This window comes from Bos javanicus, chromosome 21 (assembly GCF_032452875.1).
Source record: "Bos javanicus breed banteng chromosome 21, ARS-OSU_banteng_1.0, whole genome shotgun sequence".
In the NCBI taxonomy this organism is placed as follows: Eukaryota; Metazoa; Chordata; class Mammalia; order Artiodactyla; family Bovidae; genus Bos; species Bos javanicus.
In genome coordinates, this window is record NC_083888.1 from 31,584,387 (window position 1) to 31,598,726 (window position 14,340).

At 39.2% G+C, this 14,340-nt stretch overlaps 1 protein-coding gene across 5 annotated transcripts in view; it reads right to left on the reverse strand.

Moving 5' to 3' along the window:
• The window catches only part of SCAPER (S-phase cyclin A associated protein in the ER), a 423,555-nt gene extending 410,444 nt beyond the window's left edge, over positions 1–13,111 (reverse strand). For 3 of the 5 annotated variants that reach the window (XM_061394725.1, XM_061394723.1, XM_061394727.1), the window contains exon 1: positions 13,005–13,111. The gene's annotated coding sequence lies outside the window, so the exon portion shown is untranslated. Of the gene's footprint in view, positions 1–12,897 lie in introns of all 5 variants that reach the window. The other 2 variants (XM_061394726.1, XM_061394724.1) reach the window with 2 other exon arrangements.
• Between the last annotated feature and the right edge of the window lie 1,229 nt (positions 13,112–14,340).

Below are 14,340 nucleotides of genomic sequence, written 5' to 3' on the forward strand. Positions count from 1 at the left end.
GCAAAATTATGAGTCAGAACTGAAAGAGAGATAAAGAACTTCTCAGACAAGTAAAAGAGTCCATGAACTCTAAACCAATCCTAAAAGACACGTTATAAAGTCTTCCCTAAGTGGAAAAGAAAAGACTACAACAAGAAGTAAGAATTTCTATTAAAGGAAAACTCCACTATTACAGTAAGTAACCATTTAGCCCTTACTATTAAGGGCTGTGGTATGGTAGATATACAGCAAAGGCTGAGGATCAACCATTTAAATAAGTCAGCATAAAAATGAAAAAATAAAAACTGTAAGATCAACTGTAACTACAATGAACAGTTAAGGGATACATGTGAAGATGTAAAATATAATGTAAAGAATACAAAATATAGTGGGGGTGAGAAAAATGCAGATCTTTTAGAATATGTTTTGATTTAAATGACTACCAGTTTAAAACAAGTAGATATACATCAACACATTCTTTTCAAGTGCACAAGGAATGTTCCCCAGAACAGATCATATGCTAGGCTACAAAACAAGTCTAAACAAATTGAAGAAAGTTTATATCAAGCAATTTTCTAACCACAATGGTATGAGAAAAGAATCAATTACAGGAAGAAAAATGAGAAAAACACAGACACATGGGGACCAAGCAGTACACTAATAAAAACATCAAGCGATTAATGAACTAATCAAAAAGGATATCAAAAATTACCTTCAGACAAATGAAAATAAAAACACAACTCTCCAAAACCTATGTGATGCAAATCTAAGAGGAAAGTTTATAGCAATATAAGCCTATGTCAGGAAACAAACAAAACAAAAAATCGTAAATAATCCAATCTAGCATCTAAAGTAATTAGGGGAAAAAAAAGAACAAAAAGCTCAAAGTGAGCAGAAGGAAGGAAATAATAAAGACCAGAGAGGAAATAAATAAAATAGAGACCAAAAAATAGAAAAGATCAATTTCATCAGCACCCGGTTTTCTGAAATGACAAAATTTAAAGCCTTTAGCCAGGCTCATCAAGAAAAAAAGAAAGTGGATCCAAATAAACAAAATGAGAAATTAAGAGAAGAAACTACATCTAATATCATGGAGATACAAAAAAAAATCATAAGAGAATACTACAAAATCATATGAGAATATGGCAACAAACTGGCAACAAACAGAAGAAATGGATAAATTTCTAGAAACATACAAACTTCTAAGACAGAATCAAGAAGAAATAGACAACCTGAACAGACCAATCACTAGCAGTGAGATTGAATTAGTAATCAAAAAAAAACTGACAGCAAACAAAAGTTCAGGAACTGATGGCTTCATAGTGGAATTCTACCAAACACATGAAGAACTAATACTTAACCTTCTTAAACTATTTCAAAAAGTTAAAGAGGAATAAATACTCCCAAATTCATCCTACAATGCCACCATCATGCTGATACCAAAAAGAAACACAGATACTCCAAAAAAAGAAAATTACAGGGCAACATCTCTGATGAATACAGACGTAAAAATCCTCAACATAATATTAGCAAACTGATTTCAATAATATATAGAAAGATCACACACATGATCAAGCAGGGGTTTTTCCAGGGATACAAGGATGACCCAATATCTGTAAATCAATCAAACAAAAGGAAGAATAAAAATCACATAATCATAGATGTAGAAAAAATATCTGATAAAATTCAACATCCATTCATGACAAAAACTTTTATCATAGTTGGTACAGAAGGAACACATTTGAATATAATAATGGCTATTTATGACAAATCCACAGCTAACATCATAGTCAATGGTGAAAAGCTGAAAGTTTTTCCTCTGGGATCAGGAACAAGACAAAGATTTCCACCTTTACAACTTCTCTTTAACACAGTATTGCAAATCCTACACATAGTAACTGGACAATAAAAAGAAACAGGACACCCAAATTGGAAGGAAATAAGTAAAACTGTCCCTATTTGCAAATGACATGATGCTCTATACAAAAAATACTAAGGTCCCAACCAAAAAACTATTACTACTGATAAGTAGGTTTAGTAAAGTTACAGGATACAAGGCTAACACACAGAAATATGTTGCTTTTCTATACACTAATAGTGAATTATCAGAAAGCAAAAAAAAAAAAATCCCATTTAAAATCACATCAAAAAAAAAATATATATATATATATATATATATAGGAATAAACTTAACCCAGGAGGTAAAAGACCTATGCTCTGAAAACTATAAGACACTGATGAAGGAAACTGAAAATGATACAAAGAAATGGAAAGATGACCCATGTTTATGGACTGGAAGAATTCATATTGTTAATATTACCCAAAGTAATCTACAGATTTATGCAATCCCTGTCAAAATACTTGTGACATGTTTGCACAGAACTAGACCAATAATCCTAAAAATCATTTAGAATCACAAAAGAAACTGAATAGCCAAAGCAATCTTTAGAAAAAAGAACAAATCTGGACTCACACTCCCTAACTTCAGACTACACTACAAAACTACAATAACCAAAGCAATATACTAACGGCACAGAAACAGACACATGTATCAGGGGGATAGAATAGGGAGCCCAGAAAAAAACCCATGCACTTATGGTCAGTTAATTTACAACAGAAGAGGAAGGAATATACAACAGGAATAAAGACAGTGTCTTTAATAACTGGTGATGGGAAAACTGGACAGCTACATGTAAAAGAAAAAACTGGGACATTTTCTCACTCCAAATATAAAAATAAATCCAAATGGATTAAAGACCTAAATGTAAGACCAGAAACCATAAAATTCCTAGAAGAAAATGCAAGCAGAACACTCTTTGATATAAACTGAGGCAACATATTTTTGGATCTGTCTCCTAAGACAAAGGAAACAAATGTAAAAATAAGCAAATGTGACATAATTAAACAAACTTTGTGAACTATAATTTGTAGATTAATAAATACATTAAGGGACATGTTTAGCACAAACTTAAATACCACAAAGAATTTCTGAGGAGCCATCCATTTGGATAAAAAATCAATAGAGTAAGCAAGCACAGAAGTGATACCAAGAGCCCATGTCAGGTTAAATGCCACCATTGTGTCGGGTTAAAAATGTTATATTAGGGCTTCCCTGGTGGCTCAGTCATGGAGAATCCACCTGCCAAGGCAGGAGACATGGGTTTGCTCCCCGATCCGAGAGGATCCCACATGCCTCGGAGCAACTAAGCTTGTGTGCCATAACTACTGCGCCTGTGTCCTAGAGCCCGGGAACCACACCTACTGAGCCCACACGCACCACAACGACTGAAACCCATGCTCCACAACAAGACAAGCCACCACAATGAGGAGTACACACACCGCAACGAGAGAGTAGCCCCAGCTCATCACAACTGGAGAAAACCCAAAAAAATAAAATAAATTTTAAAACAAGTTTTAAAGGCTATGTTATCGTTTCTCTCAAAAAGACACATAAATGGCTGGTGAGAGCATCAAATGATGTTAAACAGTATTAGTCATTAGTGAAACACAAATCACAACCTAACAACTACAGTGAGATACCTCTTCACAAATACCAGGATGGCTATAATCAAAAATCAAAAACCCAAAAAACAAACAAAACCAGCGTTACAGATGATGTGAAAAATTGGAACCCACCATACACTGCTGATTGTGAATGCAATATGGTGCAGCTGGTTCTGTAAACAGTCTGGCAGTTCCTAGAGTGGTTAGATACAGAGTTACAGTACAAACCATCCATTCCATTCTTAGAGAAATGAAAACAGGCCCACAAAAAAGCTTATACATAAATGTTCACAGAAGTGTTGTCTATAGTATTCAGAAGCTGAAACAATCCAAATGTCTATCAACTGATGAATGGATTAAAAAAACGTGGTACCCACACAACAGAATTATTATTCATTCATAAAAGAAATGAAGCTCTTGGAAAAGTCAAACTACCAAGACAGGAAAAACATCAACGACTGCCAGGGATTGAGGGGGAAGGAGGAATAGGCAGAGAAAAGAGAATCTTTAGGCCTGTGAAAGCACTCTGTATAATACTATAATGATGGATACCTGTCATTATGTGTGTGTGTGTGTGCATGCTCACTCAGTCGTGTCCAACTCTTTGCGTCTATATGAACTGTAGCCTGCCACACTTCTCCGTCCATGGGATTTTCCTGACAAGGATACTGGGGTGGGTTGCCATTTCCTCCTCTAGGAGATCTTCTTGACCCAGGGATCAAACTCACATCTCCTGCACTGGCAGGCAGATTCTTTACTACTGAGCCGCCTGAGAAGTCCTCACCTGCCATTACACATTTGTCCTAACCCATAAAATGTACACCAATAGTAGAGAGTAATGTAAACTATGGACTTTAGGTTACAACAATTTGCCAGTGTAGGTTCATCAATCGTAACAAATGTACCACTCTGGCAAGGGATGTTGATAATGGAGAGGCTATACATGAGAAGGAAATGGTAACCCACTCCAGTATTCTTGCCTGGAGAATCCCATGGACGGAGAAGCCTGGTAGGCTATAGTCCACGGGGTCACAAAGAGTCGGACATGGCTGAGCGACTTCACATCACTATACATGAGTAGAGACAGGGAGTATATAGGAAGTCTCTGTATTTTCCTCCTAATTTTGCTGCAATTCTAAAACTGCTCTAAGAAAAGATTTATAGGCAACTGTCCTGTGATGTCAGTGGTACAGCGTGTTTGCCACTTTATTATATAGCTAAGCAGAACATGTGCTTAATCTTTGGATGCTGAAGGAGACGGATGGGCTTTGGAGTGAATGTGGCAGTTTAAAAAAAAATACCTTGATTTTTTGGACCTGCATATTTAGGTGTTTCGGAACACAGCTGTTTCCTCCTTGAGTTTCAAATATAAGACTGCTATAGTCACATGACAATATTGAGAGGTGGAATCTTGTTTGTTACTGTCATTCCCATTCCTTTTCGTTTAGAATCAGAATAAGGTTGTATTTCAAATATCAAAAAAAAAAAAAAAGGATGGGGAGGGTTCTTATAGTGCTGCAGGAAGATCCTGAACTCAACTCCTCCTATGTATACAACAAATCTAAAACTATACATGAATAATTTCCTTGGAAAGGGACATAAAAACTTGGTAAAAAGAACTTCCACAACAAAGGCCAGAACATCAATACAGACATGAAAGGCACAGGATGAGAGAGGCAGAGACAGTTCAACCAAGGAAAACCGCAATACCAGCTGTGTCAATTCACAATTAGGAGGCACCAGAAGATACGGATCTTTTCTCTGAAAAGCAAGGGATCTGAGCTCCACATCAAGCACTCCAACCCCTAGATCCTGCACAGGAGAGATGAGCCCCCAAACAACTATCTTTAAATAACAATAGAAAATACGTCCAGGAAATCTACAGAACTTCTGGGAATGGACAACCACTCTTAAAAACTCACAGGTAGATTTACTCAACCCAGGAATCAGCACAAAAACACCTGATTAAAAAGTGCATAGACCATAAGTGATGAAGACCCACTTTCTAATCCTGAAGTATCTTCCAGAGACTATAAGCCAATCAGAACACTCCCCAGGGACTGAACCATTGGCAGGAGCCTTTTCTAAGATTTATTTTTTATTGAGGTAACCTTGGCTTATACCGTTACATACTTTCACGTACATAACATGATATTTCTACTTGTGTATACCCAACAGTGTGCTCACCAAAAATTCAGATTCCATCTGTCAACACAGTTAACTACCTTTATCCATTGTACCCTACTCCCCTCCTGTCCCTTCTCCTCTGGTAACCATTATTCTGTTCTCTGTATCCGCATGTTTCTTCTGGTTTGGGTTGTTCACTTATTTTTTGTTTTTATATTTCACATAAGTGAAATCTTACAGTATTTGTCTTTCTCCCATGCGACTTACTTCACTGAGCATAGTACACTCAAGCTCTATCCATGTTTATGGATGAATAGTATTTCATTATGTGTGTATACAAATACATATATATCACATCTTCTTTATCCATTCATCTATTGATGAGCACTTAGATTGTTTCCACATCTTGGTGATTATAAATAATGTGGCAATGAACATGGGGGCAGAGTTATATTTTCAGATTAGTGTTTTCATATTCCTTAAATAAATACCAGAAAGTGGGCTAGCTGGATCATACGGTAGATCTATTCCTAATTTTTGAAGAATGTCCATAATGTCTTCTAAAGTGCCTGCACCAATTTACAGTCCCACCAACAGTGCATAAGGTTTCCCTTTTCTCCATATCCTCACCAAAATTTGTTATTTCTTTGCTTTGCAATAATAGCCATTCTAACTGGCATGAAGAGATATCTCATTACAGCTTAGATTCGCATTTCCCTATTAATTAACAATGTTGAACATCTTTTCATGTGTCATTTGCATATCTTCATTGGAAAAATAACTATTCAGATCATCTGCCCACTTTTCAATAAATTGTTTCTTTTTGTTGCTGTTGAGCTGTATTAGTTCTTTATACATTTTGGATATTGACCCCTTATCAGATACATCATTTGCAAATACCTTCTTCCACTCAGTAGGTTGTTTTTGTTTTGTTGATGGTTTCCTTTACCGCACATAAGTTTTTTAATTTAATGTAGTCCCATTTGTTTACTTTTGCTTTTGTTTCCCCTTGGCTTAAGAAACTAATCTAGAAAGATATTGCTAAGACTGATGTCAAGGAACATACTACCCACAGTTTCTTCTAGGAGTTTTATGGTTTCAGGTCTTACATTTAAATCATTAATTCATTTTGAGTTGATTTTTGTGTACAGTGTGAGATAGCAGTCTAGTTTCTTTTTTTTTGCATCTTGCTGTCAAGTTTTCCTAGGACTACCTGTTGAAGAAGCCGTCCTTCCTCCATTTTATGAGCTTTGTTCCTTTGTAGTCCATATATGAGTGGGTTTATTTCTCAAATCTCTTCTACTGGTAAGTGTATCTATTTTTCTGTCAATGTCATGCTGTATTGCTTACTATGGCTTTTCAAAATAGTTTGCCATCAGGAAGTGTGATACCTCCAGTTTTGTTCTTTTCTCTTAGGATGCTTTGATTATTCAGTATCTTGTGCCTCCATATAAATTTTAATATTATATAAAGTTCATAATTTTTGGCTTTATTTCTCCTGGAATGTTGACAGGATTGCACTGAATCTGTAGATTGCATTAGGTAATATGGCCTTTTTAACAATATTAATTCTTCCAATCCATAAGCATGGAATATCTATTTATTTGTGTCTTCTTAAATTTCTTTCAACAATGTATTATATTTTTGAGTTTAAAGGTCTTTCAAATCCTTACTTTCATTCCTATTTTATTATTTTATTGCAATTTAAATAGGATTCTTTTCCTAATTTCTCTTTCTGCTAGCACATTGTTAGCATACAGTAATACAACAGATTTCTGTATTTTTATTTTGTATCCTGCAACTATACTGTAATTATTATTTCTTTTCTTTCTTTGGCTTATCGGCATGTGGAATCTTAGTTCCTCAACCAGGGATCAACCTGTGCCCCTGCAGTGGAAGTGTGGAGTCCTAACAAGTGGTCTGCCAGGGAATTCCCCTGTATTTATTTCTAAGTTTTTTGGTGACATCCTTAGGGTTTTCTATTTATAAAATCATGTTATCCATAAATAGTGATGAATTTACATCTTCTTTCCAATTTGGATGCCTTCTACTTCCTTTTCCTGCCTGAGTGCTCTGGCCAGGATTTCCAATACTATGTTGAATAAGAATGGCAAGAGTTGGCATCTTTGTCTTGCCCCGAATTTAGAGAGATCGATTTAAGCTTTTCACCATTAAGTATGATATTAACTGAAGGTCTGTTTCATATATGGCCTTTAGTATGTTGACGTATATTCCTCTTAAACGCACTGTGTTGAGAGTGTTTATCATAAATGAGTGTTAAATGGTGTCACGTGCTTTTTTCTGCATTTATTGAAATCATGATTTTCAGCCTTCATTTTGTTAAAGTGGCATATCACATTTACTGATTTGTAGATGCAAATTTTTTTTTAAAAAACCACTGAAATGTACACTTTAACAGTTGAATTTTCTATGCGAAATATCTCAACAAAGCTTTTTAAAAAAAGGACTTAGAATTTCCAAAATTTCAGTTACTACTTTCATACTTGTCCTAACTACCATCTGTACTACTATCTACATAACATTTCTCTATCGAAAGAACTACATTTTGACTTAAATTTTAAAAGGAACCATAACACCACCATAAATGAAAAATCTGCTAATATAAAAAAATGAATATGGCAAAATACTGGGAGTGCTACTCAAATTAAATTTGAGAACTCCAGGCTACAGGAAAACAATGGCCAAGCAGAAAATAGAGTACACACACACACACACACAAAAGTTAGTAAGCAGGGAATGAACACTAGGACTAACTGGGCCCAAGGTTTCTGAACAAGTTGCTGCCTGTGATAAACTGAAGTCTCACTTGTCCTACCCTGCCGTGCAGTCCCAGAATGTACAGACACCTGAGAGTCCTAGAGATAAAAATGTGAAGACTGGCTCAAGTGCCAGGAAAGGCATCTGTCCTCTCTGAGTTCAGGCGCACAGGTTCTGAAAAGGCAAGAATCAAATGGCAGGCCCAAAATAGGAAGAAGCCTGCTATCAGCACGACTCTAAAAAATATAGGCCCAACTCACCAAAGTAACAACAGTACTTCTATCTATGATCTGTCTCGTGTTTGTCAGTAAATTCTAGAAAAATCAGGGTTTCAATCAGTTACTCTCCAACATTCATAAAATTTATCACTCATGTTTTTGCCTCTTCTAAAATAAAAGAAAATCTTGAGTATTTACTTTCTGAGACTGGAACTTAAACAATGCTGGTGTCAGCACACTCAAAACTATTGGTAATTTTTCACATTTGCCAACTTGAAAATAAGTGTATAACAGTAAAGTAAGTATTCTGAAAAGCAATACAGACATTTTATAATTCCAAATTATTTAATGAGGTTTTGAATCCTATATTTATTGCCACGAATACATTAACTAAGAGGTATTTCAAGCTGGTTTTAGAAAAGACAGAGGAACCAGAGACCAAATTGCCAACATCCACTGGATCACTGAAAAAGCAAGAGAGTTCCAGAAAGACATCTATTTCTGCTTTATTGACTATGCCAAGGCCTTTGACTGTGTGGATCACAATAAACTGTGGAAAATTATGAAAGAGATGGGAATACCAGACCACCTGACCTGCCTCTTGAGAAACCTATATGCAAGTCAGGAAGCAACCGTTAGAACTGGACATGGAACAACAGACTGGTTCCAAATAGGAAAAGGAGTACGTCAAGGCTGTATGTTGTCACCCTGCTTATTTCACTTATATGCAGAGTACATCATGAGAAACGCTGGGCTGAAGAAGCATAAGCAGGAATCAAGATTGCTGGGAGAAATACCAATAACCTCAGATATGCAAATGACACCACCCTTATGGCAGAAAGTGAAGAACTAAAGAGCCTCTTGATGAAAGTGAAAGAGAGTGAAAAAGTTGGCTTAAAGCTCAACATTCAGAAAACTAAGATCACGGCATCTGGTCCCATCACTTCATGGCAAATAGATGGGAAAACAGTGGAAACAGTGGCTGACTTTATTTTGAGGGGGCTCCAAAATCACTGCAGATGGTGACAGCTTTCATGAAATTAGAAGACGCTTACTCCTTGGAAGGAAAGTTATGACCAACCTAGACAGCATATTAAAAAGGAGAGACATTACTTTGCCAACAAAGGTCCATCTAGTAAAGGCTATGATTTTTCCAATAGTCATGTATGGATGTGAGAGTTGGACTATAAAGAAAGCTGAGTGCCAGAGAATTGATGCTTTTGAACTGTGGTGTTGGAGAAGACTCTTGAGAGTCCCTTGGACTGCAAGAAGATCCAACCAGTCCATCCTAAAGGAGATCAGTCCTGGGTGTTCACTGGAAGGACTGATGTTGAAGCTGAAACTCCAATACTTTGGCCACCTGATGCGAAGAGCTGACTCATTTGAAAAGACCCGGATGCTGGGAAAGATTGAGGGCACGAGAAGAAGGGGACGACAGAGGATGAGATGGTTGGATGGCATCACTAACTCAATGGACATGAGTTTGGGTAGGCTCATGGGGTTGCAAAGAGTTGGACATGACTGAGTGACTGAACTGAAGAGATATTTATTTTCTTCCATAAACCCATGCTTCTTTGAAAATATCAAAATTACCTCTCCTTTCCAACAATATATTAAAAACGAGCTTGACACATAGAGAAATCTTTACAAATGAAATATGATGTCTGAGATTTGCTTCCAAAAGAATAGGAAGCGACAGCTTTTGTGGGGCAAGACTGTCCATACATAGGTAATTGCTGAAATAGATTGGTACATAGAAATAAATTTTTCTATTCTCTCCACTTCGCATATGTTTTCAAAATATATAATAAACTTACTTTAGGAAGTTATCACTAAAATGTAGAAATTATTTTAGTAAAGTTTCATGAAATCTTTAGTGTTTCATGTCACAGAGCAAAAAAATACTTCCTTCTAATATTTTTTAAGGATGTCTCCACCAATGGACTGTAGATCTTTCTCTTTATATTCCGTAAGACCTACTGCCAAAGCCAGACAGATGTCTGTGAAAAAGGTTACCATCCCGGCATAAAACTGGAAACAGATTTTTATTAGTGACTTGTTTGTTATACAAGCCATTGGCCTTTTTCATTTCTACAATTTCAGAAATGCTGATTTCACAAAGGATATTAGACTGCACCATTACAGAGAATCCTATTTATCTTCCTATTAAATACCACTACCACTTTCTAAGTGTTTAAAGAATGTTCCTATATGATTTCCCAAAGAATTTTTGCTTCTTCTTTAAACTAGGCTGGGTTGTGATTGGGTGTGAAGGTGAAAGAGGACAATGTCAATCCCCTTCATATAGTGTTTAAAAGAAGGAATTAGTGAAGTCAGTATCAAATCAACATGTAGAGATTCTTAAATATCTGTGAAGCTGGAAGAACAATTTTGAAGTCTATGCTTAAAACACTAGATCCTTTGGAGCTCAAGTAACCAATTTTTTCATAACTGTATCTATATAGCCACACTGATTATGCTTCCATATAGATCCACCAGGTAAACTGACCTAAACCATCAGGGTTCAGAGAATGAAAAAAAAAAAAAAATTGTAGCTCAAGGGAGTGGGGAGAAAGAAAGAAAAGGAAAAAGCATATGGTGAGTGTTTAATATGAGCCAGAAGCAGTTCTATGGAGAAGGCAATGGCACTCCACTCCAGTACTCTTGCCTGGAAAACCCCATGGACAGAGGAGCCTGGTGGGCTGCAGTCCATGGGGTGGCTAAGAGTCTGACACAACTGAGCAACTTCACTTTCACTTTTCACTTTCATGCATTGGAGAAGGAAATGGCAACCCACTCCAGTGTTTTTGCCTGGAGAATCCCAGGGACGGGGGACCCTGGTGGGCTGCCGTCTATGGGGTCACACAGAGTCGGACACAACTGAAGTGACTTAGCAGCTTAGCAGAAGCAGTTCTCAAGCTTTAGACACCTCATTTACTTGCTATCAACAAACTTGTGAGATAGACAATAATATCCATATTTTACGGGTGAGGAAACTAAGGCTCAGAAAAATTTGTCTGTCAAAGGACAAGCAGGAGAGCTGGGATTCAAACTCAGATCAGTTTGCCTTCAGAGCCATTAAGCCACACTTCCACTGACACCTTTTCAAATCATAATAAAAAATTGACTCTGTAATTAATATTAATTCCTTAGTGGATATTATTCAAATCACTTCAATATGCAGCATAAATCAATCTGCCACAAACATATTTTGGGGAAAAGTCGTATTTAACAACAACGACAAAAAAAAAAAAAAATACAAGGACCAGAGCATCAATATAAACCAGAGTGGGACACTGGTCAGAACACCAACCTTAGGTTTAAAAAGCTTAATTCCAGATGAACCATTTACCAGCGGCTGACCTGGGGCAAGGAATGACCTCAGTTTCCCCACTGGTAAAATGTACAACGCTTATCTCGTTCTTCCACCTCGGATTGTTGACACTGATGAGAACGAAATTGCTAACGCTGGTGAAATCAACATGTGCTTATATATAAGGAATTACTCTATTCAATAAGATATTATACTGAAGAGCTATTTTCATGTCAGAATAACTTGGCACAAATAGAATGAGGAATACAGTTCACCAACAACAGGAAGAAGCTGCTCTCAAGCGGGCGGGCCCCATCTCAGCGGGAGCCACTTGACAGCAGCAGGTGCTGCTTGGAGGACCAGTTTTCTGTCTGCTTTCAAACAATCCCGTCCCTCACTGGCAGGGGAGGGAAGGCGCGAATGAAGGGCTGGGCAAGGAGCACCAAAAGAGGCAGAAGGTTAGGTTCTACTACCCCCAGGTGCCAGGCCCCGGTTAAACTCTTTACCCCTCCAGGCCTCAATTCACGCATCTGTAAAACGCAGAGACCTTTCCCGCCCTGCTTCCCAGGCAGAGCTAATACCCCAGTCAACGTGCAGGAAAAGCGTGGTAAACCCTGTGAGAATGACACGGTGACGATCACCTGTCAAATGAAAGGCTGGGAGGACGGCTCCTCTGTTAGCCCCTAGTAGTTTGGACATTCCGAAAGCGTCGACCCGCGGCCGCCCTGGGCCGTCCCTCTGATGGAGTAACGCAGCCCCCCGCCCACCTCTCGGCCCGCGGGGTGCGCGGAGTCCCTTGTCGCCCACACCCCTAGATGAGTCCGCAGGGCAGGCCCAGCGCCTGCCCACCCCTGTCCCCAGGCCTCATCGAAGGACCCCACGGCCCTCCCGAGCTGCCGCGGCTCCCCTCCCCCAGCAGTGTTCCCTGTCCCTCTCCGCTCGCACTCCCAGGTGAGGGGAGGGGGTGAAAGGGCGTACCCCGCCGCCATTTTGTCCCCTTGGCCCCCTCTACGCCTTCCGCCGACCCGCACCCCCGTCCAGGATCTCCCGGCTCTGCGTAACGCGCGCCCCTCGCGGACACTCACCCCTGGCCGCCCTGCGCAGTTCGGGGCGGCTCCGAGCGTCCCGCCGGGAAAGGGGCGGGGCGGGGCGATTGCGGAGGGGCGGGGCGGCTGGCCGGCGCACCACGTGACTCCCAGCTGCGGCCGCGCCCCTCCGTGCTCCACTCGCCGGCAACCCGCGCGCAAGCGCAGCCAGCTTCCCGCCGACGGGCCGCCGAGGCGGGAGGTAGGGCGTGGGTTTCTTTCGTGACCCGGGCGCGGCTGCTTCTCGGGTCTGTTCCCTTCCCCAGGCCGTGCTTGCATCCCGCTTTTGGCCACACAGTTGTTTCTCTCACGAAATCAGTCCCTCCCTTTCTTCTGCTTCCTTTATCACCATAGTCTGTCCCATAGATAAAGAACATAGAAGTCCGCCTCAGAAATCTGTAACTCTGAAATTGCTTCAGAAGAGTGCAGTCCTAAGCCAAACACAGCTTACCCTCTGCCGCAAAGCTTTATTCGGCACCGCCCGTGTGCCAGACTTGAAAGGATCAAAGTACAAAGACCTAGCAATTGTGTTTTCTGTACTTCAAAGACAAACATACGAATTAAGTAATCCAGCGATGTCAGAACCATTCAGACCTTAATTATCACATAAGTATTACCCCATTCACTTCTCAGCCGGCCGAGAAACTTAAGCTCATTATACCTTTCCCTCCCCTTTTTTACCCACAGTATGCAGGAAGTTATGGAATCCAATGGAGTTTACCTCGCAGCTGGACTGTAAGTGCTGTGAGGGCAGGAACCATACTGGTGGTGGTTCAGGCCGTTCCCAACTCCTGCCTTCTTAGAAAACTTGCACTTTGATTTAACAAGTGTTTTTTGAGCACCTACTGTATGTCAGATGCTATTCTAAATGCTTGGATTTAATTAAACAGAACAGATAAAAATCCGTGCCTTCCTAGAGCAGGGTAGAGATGATAATTAAGTAAAATGAGTAGGGTAAAAAGTACATACTGCCCTTTCATAAAAGGTGGTTAGGGCCTTATTCCTCTTACCATTGTCCCCTTTCTCCTCTCATTCTCATTTCCTTAAGCATCTAAACAGCCATTCCCATCTTGAAATCTCTCATCCCACCCACCAAACCCCGCAGAACTGAACTGAACAGCAAGCAGTAAAGACTCTGACTTTGGGTCACGTCATGTAAGTGTGTGACCTTGGGAAAATTACTAAACTCTCTAAACTTCATTTTTTCTCATCTGTAAAGTGTAGTTTTAAGGTACACATTAATGGGTTTTTATGAGTCTTAAATGAATCAATTTTTAGAAAGCACTTAAAATAGTTTAGTGTACAGTTAGAGCTAATTGTACCAGTGACTTTATTT